At 37.9% G+C, this 12,840-nt stretch overlaps 1 protein-coding gene across 1 annotated transcript in view; it reads left to right on the plus strand.

Moving 5' to 3' along the window:
- The window catches only part of LOC119065701 (killer cell lectin-like receptor subfamily F member 1), a 71,923-nt gene extending 70,933 nt beyond the window's left edge, over nucleotides 1-990 (plus strand). Inside the window, exon 8 of the transcript XR_008390947.1 lies at nucleotides 906-990. The gene's annotated coding sequence lies outside the window, so the exon portion shown is untranslated. The remainder of the gene's footprint in view (nucleotides 1-905) is intronic.
- Nucleotides 991-12,840: the final 11,850 nt, after the last annotated feature.

Consider the following 12,840-nt stretch of genomic DNA (forward strand, 5'->3'; position numbering starts at 1 on the left):
GTAGTATCATATGATTCATGTTATTTTATTATTAACTTTTTTCATTAAAAATCTTTTAATTTTTAAATAAAAATTTTGGTACCCTTATTCTAGTATGCTGCCAAGCCTTAGTATTTGGTCTCTTTCTCCTCATTTTACCTTACTAGGCAGTGTGGTTTTCTGCTTCCATGCAAAACCTGGGCCAAAGCTAGCCCTAGTCAACAACAACTCAGTTAAACCTGTTTCACACAAATTCAGTCTTAACCTATAAATAAATTGAACAAACTGTCAAAAAGAGCAAATACTTTATCATTACATTACATTTGTTGGTATTTTGGATTCTTTCAAAGCGACTGCATCTAGTGAAAATTTAATCCTCATTGACCTAATTTAGTAACTACTTTGCAATATAATAAATTCTATATTTTCATTTTGATGGAATAACTTGCAATTGTGTTTCTATGACAAAGGTATTTCTTTACTTAAGATGGACCATCTTAAAAGTTAAGATTGGAGCAAAACATTTTATACATAAGAATTATCCTAATTAACTTTAACTTTTACTTATAAAATTCAACATGTATATAAGTATATGCTTCAGATACAATTTTTTAAATGCAATCTCTGTTGCACTGCATTTTAAACCTTATATATAAAATATAAACCTGTTTTTCTTTCAGCTCCAAATTTATTGTTATGAATACTAATTTTTTACTTTTCTTTAACTCAGCATCTGTAAAGACATTTGATGTGTGGAGAGCTACTTTACTCATTCACTAAATGGCATTAGATTGCTTGATCGATATTTAAAAGCAGATATAACCTAGTTAAGTTTTTATTTTAATGTGCTTATTTTCTCATTATAAAACTGTAATGGGAGTAGATTTTATCTATTCAATACAGTTTGTACTTTCCTTACTTCACAGCATTGACTTTTGGGTAATCAAGGATCCAATCTTCTCTTTTTATGATTGGAGATAAAGGAATGGAACACACAGAGTCTGGCAGAAGGAACACCATTGAGTGTGGTGGGTAGAGTATATGAATGTCTCTCATGAGATGGACAGCAATTAAACATTTCACCTAGAATGTCATATGGTGTGCTTGAGTGTGATGTTGTTATGTTACAGAATTACATGGTCATGATTTTGTAATAAAAGATTTTTCTGTGATAAATAAAGGGTGTTATTTGTGCTGGGTCCTATATAAATTCTGAACCATTGAAAGAAGAAGGAATGCTGTCCACACAAGGCATTTTGTATCAGCTAGTGTCACTGTACCAGGTAATTGACACCAATGACAAGGGAGGTATGGATCTGTGGAACCTTCATGAGCGAGCAGTCAGCATTTTTGCCCTCATTGCTATTTTCGTCACCCTGTGCTGTTTCACCCTTGACCTTAGGCTAATGCTGTTACAAATGAAGGTTATTTTCATTTCCAGAGGTTGCTTACATCAATATCTTAGTGCCCCCACCCCAATTCAGGCACTAATATACATCTTGGAGAACAAGGGGGGCTGTTTCACTAAGAAATATTTCACTCATATTTCTTTCTCTCTCTCCCTTCCTCTCTCTCTCTCAAATCAATAAATATATTCTAAAAAACCAGGTTTAACTCATGTTAGTATGGCAAGTCCTTTGCTACCTCATTTCTATTTTTCCCGAAGAGAGCAGTTGTTTCTGTCATCTGTTCACAGATCACCACTTCTCACTTTGAAAACTGCTCTTCTAATCTAGTTTAGAAGACCTAGGCAAAGACCACATCCCCCTTTTATTTTTAGAATAGTTATGCCTATATCTGTTTCATTTACAGAAAAGTGAATGTCTGTAGGGGACCGGTTTGTCTTGGCTTGGCAAATATGACTTCGCAACCTACAGATGCGAAGCGGGGGGGCAGGAGCCAAACCTTCAAACCGAGTTTTCCCGTGGGAATCAGGCCTAGAAAATGCACCCAGACTGTTATGGCTAAAACTTGCTAAGACTCCCTCACCCTGGTCTAAAACAACAAATGTGTATTGTCTATCTTCAAGTTAATTTCCAAAGCCTGTATGAGTTCTCCCAAGGACAGAGCTAATGAGCTCCTCACCATTCCCCTTTGCATGTTATTTTTATTTCCTTGACTGTACCTAGAATGTAGACAATAATATTCTATGTGATAGATAATAAATCTTTTTATGATGTAAGACCCCAGGAAAACAATAAAAGCTTGTCTAGGCAAGGGTTAGGGCACTCCCCTCTTGAGGGAGTGGCCGAGGCACCATAGGCACTCTCCCCTTGAGAGAGTAGCCATGCTGTTCCCTTTTCCACACAGGATTGTTGTCGCCTGTGCATTGATCCTCGTGGTAAACCACAACAGGCAGACTCTGCTGGGCAGAGTCTGCAACAATGTTTTAGCTGGGGTGTAGTTTATACAGAGGAGATTGGTAAACAATATTAAAGACTTAAGATTGTCCAGAGGATGATTGGCCTTGAATAAGAGAGAAATTTTATTAAAAAGAGCTTTTCTTTTCATATTCCTCTTTTCCAAAAGAAAAAAATAAGTTTGAGGTCAAGAGTGTGGTATTTAACACACACCCTAAAAAAATGTAAAAGTTTTGAAATACATTTAGCATGAATGTCTTATATTTAGAAATAATTTTTTTCTTCATATCCCACATTACATGCTTTTAATTATTTCTTTCTTTTTCAGTGGACATAGAAAGACTAACTGTTAGCTTTTGCTACATAGTAGTCTTTTGTATGTAGTATCTAAAGATACTTCTTTAGTAAATTTTGGACTAAATATCTATTTTTCTTTCTTGTTTTTTAGAGTCACATATTATCTTCCAGAGTTTAAATTTTCCTTTGAGAAAAAGTTCTCCCAAACCTACTCTGGTCTCACTGTGACTCACGTGCAGTGGCTCCTTCCTGCCCCATTTGACCAATTAGATTTTTCCACTTTTCATAACACAACAAAATATTTTAGAAATAGATGATGTCTTATAACTGAGTCTTTCTTATATGTCTTACTTGATATTTAACATGTAATATCAGGTAAGGGAGGGAAGCTATCCTTCTTCCTTTGGGATTAAGACATACAAAGAATCTCTGCTAGTCTATTTCTCATTTTATGGAGAAGGTGACCTACAGAGGAAGCCCAGAATCGTAGGATAAGAAAATGAAATGATGGAGAGAAATGTTGACCTTGATAGAAAAGCAGCTGAGTCCCCACAGTGAGCCTAAAACCAGAGCTGATTAAACAATACGCTTTTGTAGGTATTGTATAATCAGTCCTCATGAAAACCTAGGCTTTGGTAAATACCATGTTTTATAATATGCACTTCCTAGGTCAGGAATCAAAAAATTAGCCAGCTCAGGTCCATGGAGCTGGATAAGTTGTCTGATTCTAAAACTCATACTCATGGTTTTTTTCATACTCAAGGTTGTTGGGTTTTTTCCTAATGCAATTCTCTTAAAAGCCAAATTTTCTTTTGAATATTTTATATCTTCCTGGGAAAAAATTTTCTAATTCAACACCAACAACCTGGTGACCGAAGGGTTGGATTCAGCCTTTCTGTTTCCTTTGTTTGCAAAGACAATGTTTAAAGAAACATTTTTACAACATTTGATAACATATGAAAATCGGAAGCTGTTACACAAAAATATGGGTTTCCTAAAATGCTGGACTATGTCATCACCAGGTCTGTAATCCTTCCTAGCAACATTAAAAAAAAAAAGGGAGCCGAGGGCTAGAATGGAAGAGGACAGGGGTCCTCAAATCTGATTACATTAGAAATGCTTTGACTTTGCAACACACATATGTTTGTGTTCCATTTGTGACCAATTCATCCTAATCTGTAAATGGAGATTCAGTCACAGTAAGTTCTACATGCAACCACTGATGTGGGATGTGTGCTCTTCAGTTTGTCACAGTTCTTACTGCACCCTCTTCACTCACACGTGACCTCCTGACCTTTGTAGAAGTTTGTCACCTCCGTTTAATCACATTCTCAACTCACAAACTCAAATGACAATTTGGATTTCTGTGTTCAGCACTCTAAAGCTCATTTTTTAGAAATTTTACCTGTACTCAGAAAATTGCCAACTTTTAAAAATTGAAATTAATCAATGAATATTGTCTGGAAGTTATATAATTATATATATCATAGTTCTCTTTATTATAGGAGCTGAGAAGTATTTTCTACTTTTTGTTTGTTTTTTGGATGCTTGCGTTTTACATACAAAAATAAGCCTGCTAACAAGAGAAATGAAACCTAGTTAAATCTTGTTTCCAGAACATACCAATTACATGGGAAATTCAGGAGAATGCTCTCTTATTTTTGTGATATTTTTTGTTCATTTTATACTTTCCTCCTTCCATGAAATTCCTCCAGAACACCAAATCTGTACTACATGGTCACTACATCCTTACCCTCTCCATACCTATTTTGAAAATTAGATGTAGCTCTGGCTGGTTTGGCTCAGTTGTGTGCAGTGTCATCCTGTACATGAGAAGGTTAGGGGTTCAATTTCCAGTCAGGACACACACCTAGGTTGTGTGTTCAATCCCTGCTTGGGGCACTAATGGGAGGCAACCGATCAATGTTTCTCTTTCACATCAATGTTTCTTTCTCTCTCTCCCTTCATCTCTCTCAAATCAATAAATATATATTTTAAAACCAGGTTTAATTCATATTGATGTCAGAAAAGCAAGTAATTGTGAAGGTAAATTGCTAGGTTTATTCCACTTTATTCCAGAATATAGATTGACTTGGCAGGGTGCAGTTCTCTTATGTTAATTCGTAGAACGAGACCTCAGCAGTGCAGCTTACATTCAGTCATTCTCGGAATTAAAGGCTGGATGACATTACGCCGATGTGCAGATGCGAGGCGAGGCCTTGCCCGACTGAGGATTCCTCTGAGAAGGTGCCTACACCGTTGAACAGAGTCCTGTATGAAAGGAGAAGCAGCCTCTCTTCGTGGTTTCCATTCTGCCGTGGCCAGAACAGGAAGGGATTTCCCAAACAGGCAATGGCAGTTTCTTAGTCTTCAGTGCAAAGTGACACAAATGACACCAAGAATTTGTTTCAATACTAAAAGCTAAGCCACCCCTGCCCCCCTCCTTAAACATCCCATTCCATTCCAGCCCACTGTCTCCATTCATTCATTACGAGTCAACTTTCTGGTTTAATAAAAATAAACCATTCCCTTCTGAGAGCCCAATATTCCTTCTATTATAGCCTGTTGCTCCAGGATTAGACAAGTGGATCAGTCTCAAATGGCACCGCTTTCTTTCCTGACTGGCTCTTCATTCAGTGCACACGGGTTATGCCAATGACTGTGCCAGTACAATTTGAAAATTTGGAGCAAGACGCTTCACTTAATCATACATAAGATGTATACAGAGTTCTTTTCCCCAGGCTGTGTGCTATGGCTAGAATGTATGAATCCCACCAAATTTATATGCTAAAATCTTAATACCCTATTAATAATATGAGGAGGTGGAGGTTTTAGGGAGGTGATTAGGTCACGAGGGTGGAGGCCCCATGAATGGGATTAGTGTCTTGTGAAAGAGGCTTCACAGGGCTCCGCAGCTCCTTCCACCACATGAGGACACAACTAGAAGCTGTGACCCGGAAGAGGGCCCTCTGCCAACTGTGCTGGCACCCTGATCTCCGACTTGTAGCCTCTGGAACTGTGTGAGATAAAATTCTGTTTATAAGTCACTCAGCTTGTTGTATCTTGTCACAGCAGCCCCAGTGAACTGAGACACTGTGTCCCCAGAATCTTTTGTGTCCCACACAGGTGTGTCAAGACCTCCGTGGGCAGAGAGGGGAAGATGAATGAAGAGGAGCTGTTCATGGGGCACCTTGCACTCTACCCCTCTTAAACCAATGTGCATCCTTTTAAAAAAAATATGTTATACCTACCGCTGTTCCACATAAGACTTGATATCCAAACAGGATTCTACTACTTAAAAAGTTTGGACACCCCTGAATTACAGGGAAATCTAGTGGTATTAGAGGTGAGAAAAATAGATTCAATACCATTCCAGTTGATTTTACTATCAATTAGTACCTAATCAGGAGGCTAAAACCCACAATAATTTAAATAGGGAAAACAATATAAAAATTATTAATAGAGGGTTGGAGTAATGAGGGTATTTGTTAAAAGGAAGTGAAGAAAACTAAAAAAATAGAAAAATATTCTACAGAGGGAGTAAACACTACCCCTTGGGGTGAGATAAAACACTCAAGGAAGCGGCCTTGAACTGTGGACTGAAATCCTGACCTTAGTAGATATGGCCCAAGCATGGCTCAGCAGATACGGAGATGCCAGCTGAAGTGCCACATCAGTAACTCTTCCCTCGGGAGTGCTGGGACAAGAGTCCACAGAGGGTGCTAAAATTGGGAACTCGCTCTAGGATTACCAGAGGGTATGTGAAGGGAAGCCCATCATCGTAGCGGCCCTGCTGGGACCACTCAGTTATGAAGGGCTTGAGAGGGCACTATTTGAAGTCGTTCAGGGGAAGGCACTCAGCTGACCACTGTGGACTAAAGAAAAACCAAAGCCGGGAAGCAGCCTGATGAACGAAGTTCACTGGAACCAGGAAGAGAAACTCCGTCTTCTTCCAGGTGTCTCCAGTCCCCTCAGCTGACAGAACGTCACACTGTGCCAGCTGGCAAAGGGGAGATATTTAGGGTCTATCAACACTACAGCAGAGCAGACCATGCAGGGCAGATTTGGACCTAAGAAGCTATAAACTGATGGTTGGCCCAATTCCTAAACTAATTGTTTGTATGAACTCCTTGCATTTTTCTGATAGAAAACTTGAGATAAGACCAAATCCTCTTAACTCATAGAAGTGTCATGCAGACCCTGAGAAAAGGATAGTTAGATGCTTGATGTTTCCAAGCACCTTGATAATGAGGATATTAACTTCATTCCACTCACTCATAAATTTATACTTTTGAACGCCTACTCTGTTCATGGCATTGTTCTTAGTGCTACAGGAGATGCAAAATATACAGTTCCTCAGGGGAGAGAAATGAGTGTAAAACAAAACTCTTAGCATTCAGTAAGGTAATCTAAAATATTCTAGAAGATACACTGGTAAGAATCCAAATCCAAACAGCTGCTAATAGAAGAAATGTTCAGGAGGTGCCTTAAAAATAAAAACCACATTTGTTTTTACTAAAGCTTATTTTACAAGTGTTTGAGTTGACTTGCAAAAAATATACACTTAGAGAAATATTCATTATCAGGAACACAGGGGGGAGGCTGCTTAATATATTGTCATAAAACTAAGCAAATATGGGTTTACTAAACATCAGATTTGACTTTGAGATTTCTGGTAGACAGAACTGAAAAGGAAGCATGGTTACTTACATAGCTGTCACTATTCAAGTCATGAAACATCACTTCATTGGGGCTTGTGAAATTTGTTTTCTTAATATCCAAAAATATATTTCTTACATGGAGTTTTCTGTGCTGATACATGTTAGTCCACAGACAAATTTTTATTTGACTGACATACAGTCTCAGAAACACAGATGGGCCCTCCAGAACTAAAATGATTGTGAACAGTTGCTGTAGTTAATAGCTGTGGGCTAAGACACATGTGTAAAGCACATGATGAAGTTTACACAATGTCGGTCCAAAGCAGACTTTACACCAGGTTCAGCCAGTGTTTGGCTTATGATAATGGGTTTTTGTCACACAGTGATTTTTAAGGAGAAAACAAAAATACTCATTTTGAATGTCTGTCCAAGTTCGCTAGTGTCTAAAGCTCTTATCTTCACCCAACTAACTTCACTATCTGCCCCTTGGGTGTAATATAACTGAGTATTATTATGGACTCTGAAACCACATTGCTTGAGTTCAGATTTCAGATCTGTCACTTTCTAGACCTTATACTATAATTTACTCAAATTCTCCAGAAGAAAAAGTGTCTTTATCTTCAAGATGGAAATTAGAGCATCATTCCAACACCCCAAGATTGAAGGTTTGATCCCTGGTCAGGGCATATACAAGAATCAACCAATGAATCCACAAATAAGTGGAACAACAAATTGATGTTTCTCTTTCTCTTCTTTCTTCCCCTCTCTCTCTCTAAAGTAAATAAATAAGAATGAAATATTTTGTTCATTAGATTCCACACTTATGGATACAAAGAACAGACTGACAGCTGACGAAGAAGAGGTGTCTGGGAACTGGGTGAGAAGGAAGAGGGGATTAGGCAAAGAAAACACAAAGACTCATGGACACAGACAACAGTGTGATATTGCCAGAGGGTGAGGAGGGGGAGTTTGGGGGAAATAGGAGATACTAAAGGGAGCAATAAATGGTGATGGAAGACTTGACTTGGGGTGGTAAACTCACAGTACAATACACAAGTGTTGTGGTGTAGAATTGTATACCTGAAACTTATATAATTTTATTAACAAATGCTGCCCCAATAAATTCAATAAAAATAAATAGGCAAAAATAAAATGGAGTAAAATAATAACAGTGTCTCAGGTCTTTTTTTTTTATGAGGTTCAAATACATTTATTTTTAAAGCAATTAGAACTATACTCAACATATAGAAAGTGCTTATTTAAGTGCTGATTTTTTTCACTATTTGAGTTTGAAACCTCACAGAATGAGTTGTTTAAAGCAAACGTTGATTATTTGCACTATTTTCTATTTGTTCAATTTACATCTGAGATACTATTTACTTCAACTCTTCCAACCATCCTGATGAAATAAACTTCTAATTTATATTTCTATAACCAATTATTTCTCACAAAGGTATCCAGTGTTTAGGGTCCAGGCGAATCTTGCAGTGCCTCGGTCACTGCCCGGTGGCCAGAGCAGCTCAGAGTCTCAGTGCGGGTCCTGTCCCCGCCGTGCCTCTTGACACCCTCATTACTGCGCTCCGTGTGTGTCTATAGTTCACTTTCGTGTTCAAGTGGGGAGGTGCGACTCTCTAGTTAGTGAAGACACCAATAAACGAGATATGTTAAGACTAGTTTACTAACCCATTTTCAATGCTCATCTTTTTTTTTTTCATAATTTAAGGCTAATTTAATCATGTAAGAAATCAGAAGAATTATGGAGATGTACAAAACAAATGGAGATCTAACGAGGCACAAATGAGCTTTGTATTTTCTCAACACATCCATCATTTGGAAACCCAGAATCACCAGTTTAATTCTTTTTTCTCATTTCCCAAGCTTCTTATATGGCATACACTCAGTGTGTTTTCTGATTTTTCTTCCTCATCTATAAGTTACAGTGAGTCAAGTCAGTTACTGATGTTAGCAGTTGGCTCTCAGTATCAGAAGACCCTAGACAAAACAAAGTTTTCCAGTAGTGTGCTCCTTAGACTACCTTTGTTTAATGGCTCCATCTGCTGGAAGGAGTCTGCACTACTTGTTTTTGTTATTAGACACAATGTGTTAGGGACAAGATAGACAAGGCCCTAGAAATATCTAGAAAACTTCCAGGGAATTTGATTTAGAGCTAAAACTACTGTTAGTTGCATTGTAAGGAGATTAAGGAAGGGATGTTCTGGATTCCCAACACTGCAGGTTGTCTTTTCTTAAAGTGAGGGCACTGATTGGGAAGGAAGAGCTTAAAAACTAGAATAGAGAAAATGGGAAGATTCCAATCAATCTATGGACATGAAGTCCTAAATTCTATTGAGCCTTTTCTTGCTAGCAGTAGTAGTTCTTCCACTCACTCCTGTCTAAGGAAGTTAACCTTATTTGTTTTTGTTTGTTTTGTTTTGTTTTTTAGAACCCGTAATGCCCTACTTTAAGGGAGTTAATTCTAGGTCAAGTTAACAGGAGACTAAACTGAATCCTAAAAGCATAGGGCCGCATTCCCTCAATCAATTTCCAGACTTGAGTCACTTTATAGATCTGGAATCTCTTTAATTAAGAGTTGGGGCAGAGAGGATAAATACCTTATGGAAGGACTCTGTTAAAGTAAAAAAGTTTATGTAGTTAACTTCTTCCCACTTTCCCCTCAAAGAGATCTATAACCATTTACTTTGGTGTCTTCGCATTGAGGAAAGGGGATCAGACTTTCGTAGAATTACTGGGCCCTTCCAGATCATTGATTTTTCAGTATTTTCAACATATACATTTATATTAAATAACATACATTTCCATTAAGCAAAACTTTATATGCTCCCCATTTAGATATGTGTTTGTATTATCACTCAGTTCAAAATACAGGGCCCAGGAGAAGTAACACCTGCTTGAGTGTGTTTGGAAGGGTAATAATATGCGTGTAATAATTTATAGTTTCAATTTGAACGTTTCACTTAAAATGTCATATGGTGTGCTTGAGTGTGATATTGTAATGTTACAGAATTACATGCTTATGATTTTGTAATAAAAGATTTTGTAATAAAAAGGGGCATTATTTTTGCCAGAGCCTATATTTTGCAATTATCATTGTGATATTTTTACATAATCAAGCTATTGTCAAACAAACGATTTTTTCTTCTGTTTTTGACATTTCCCCTTTTCTTGCTATCAATAAATTCTAAGAGATGTATTGCATAGTTTCAGTTCATTTTAATTTGCAGAGACTTATAAATGTCCCTTGTATAATTGGAAAGAAAAATGCAGTTGTTTCAATGTACTGCTCCTGACAGATCATTGGACACCTGTTTTACGTCAGTTTGGTTAGTTTCATTCTTCAAATCTTTGACATGCTTACTAATTTTTTTCTGTTCGTTCCATTCATTGTTGAGAGAGATCATTTTTCCTTTTTCTAAAATTATATTTTGTAGATTATGCTATTACAGTTGTGTTTTCAAACTGTGCTAATCTTGTTTTATTTTCAGCATTTGTCTAGTTACATGCAGCTAAATACTGGTATATTTGGGTTTAAATCTCTCAGTAGCTGCTTTCTAAAAAAATAACCATTGAGAGGTAAAAGGGGATTTTTGTGAAAAGATGGAAAGTACATGGGAAAAATAAGAGAACCTGCTTAGTGGAAGTAAGCAAAACACATTGTTCTCTATAACATCAGCTGCTCTTCTAAGATATTGGATTACATTGGCCAGAGTTCCCTCTTACTCCCAACACATGTCGAATTTGTGAGCTCGTGTTGGGATAAGGACTAAGGAGAGGTGAATTTTTCTATAAGATAAATGAGAAGAGTATAATGCATTGGGGGAAGATGTGGGGACCTGAGGAAGAGAGGAACCAGAGTTGAGAGGAACCGCATGGATGGAGAGTGGGAAGTTCAGACCCCCAAGAGCAGATAGTCCAAAAGAGATCTGGGGGAAAATTAGTAAGATTTGATTTTTAATTTTTTTGTACTGGAGTGTAATGTGCATTTCTCTCTCCATATGTCACCTCCAAACATTATCAGGTTTTGCTAATATTTGTGAAATACACCAATTTGGTGAAAGAATTCTAGGCCCAGACACTAGCAGAAATGGATTCTTTTGTCTCTGTACTCCTCCCACTTTCTTACATTAGTTGTGGAAATGCAGAGAGACAGTCAAAATGGAAACTCTTAGAAAATAACAGAATATTATCCCTCTTGGGAGCTGGATTAGGCCAGGTGGGGGCTAGTATGAATGAAAATTCTTAGACCCTTCAAATACGGGGGATGGCTCCAGGGTAAGATTCTAAACGCGGTGGTTTAATGGCCAGGATTAATTATAACAGCTCAAGATATCTGCAGAATGAAAGTCCCTTACCAAAGTTAATCACTCACCCTCCCATCTCAATTATTATTAGAAGCAAAACTTGACTTGGATTTTGAACAAGTGGTTTTTTTTTTTTTTAAATATTTACGGGGGAAGGAGAGAAAACCCCCTCCACTCTACACCAGCCAGGGCTCCCTCTTTGAACAAGTGGTTTAATTTTCTTATGTCTTCGATGCCTTATTGAGTAAAACAAACAAAAACTAAATTTCTCATCACAGAATTGTTGTGAGTTTCACATAGAGTAACATATGTAAAATCGCTGTGTAAATCATAAAGCAACACACACACACACACCTCACTATTATTGCCACTGACCATTTGACCTTGTATACTAATGGTTGGGGCTACCAAAGTCTAACCTCCCAACAGTCTTCCCTCAACAAAAATTCTTCTTAGCCTCCTACAAAAAGCTTCTGATCTTGAGCATTTGTAATAGAGTCTCTTGCTTGCCAAATTTGGAGAGCTCATCATTAAAAAAAGAGATGGCCCAAGGCTGGCTTCCTTTTTTGAAAAAAACTAATGAATTTACTTCCATTTTTTCCTGTGTCTTTCTACCTAGCATGACTTAAGAATTTCCAGAGCCCCAGTACAGAGGATAAAAGGGATTTGGTAAAGTCAAGGATATGGGAAAATGTGAATCCTGCCAGGACTGCCAGGCCCTCCCGTCCCTATTCTGCTCTTGGCTGGAGTGTGCATCCTCTGTCTCCTACAGCCACCTGGGCAAGCTTTCTCTTAAATGCAAGTAACCCTTAAAGGCAAGTAACCCTTGCAAGATCACTGCTATAGCAATGGTAGAAGCTGAGATACTGTGCCAGGAACTTAATGAGGGCTTTCTTCTTTTTTTGTCCTCTTTGGCCCCACAACTGGCATTCCCTCTCTCAGCAAATACTCAATAGATCTAGCTACTGACCGCACTTAGCCCTCTCTAGTTCTGGTGTTTTTTGTCACCTTCTCATCCTGAACACTCTATGGAGGCACTTCTTTCTTCAATGGTCGCTGTCTCAGCTCCCCTGTCTTCTCCTTCACTAACTTCTGCCTTCTCATTCTGGTATAACTTCACATTGAGTTCTGCTCCCTCAAAGCTTCTTTCACTCTCATCATTGGCTTTCTCTCTGCCCCCAGGTGTTAGTCACCTAGTTATTAACCAGCAACATTCTCATGGAT

Source organism: Artibeus jamaicensis, unplaced genomic scaffold (assembly GCF_021234435.1).
Source record: "Artibeus jamaicensis isolate MK-2021 breed Jamaican fruit bat unplaced genomic scaffold, CSHL_Jam_final contig_233, whole genome shotgun sequence".
NCBI lineage: Eukaryota > Metazoa > Chordata > Mammalia > Chiroptera > Phyllostomidae > Artibeus > Artibeus jamaicensis.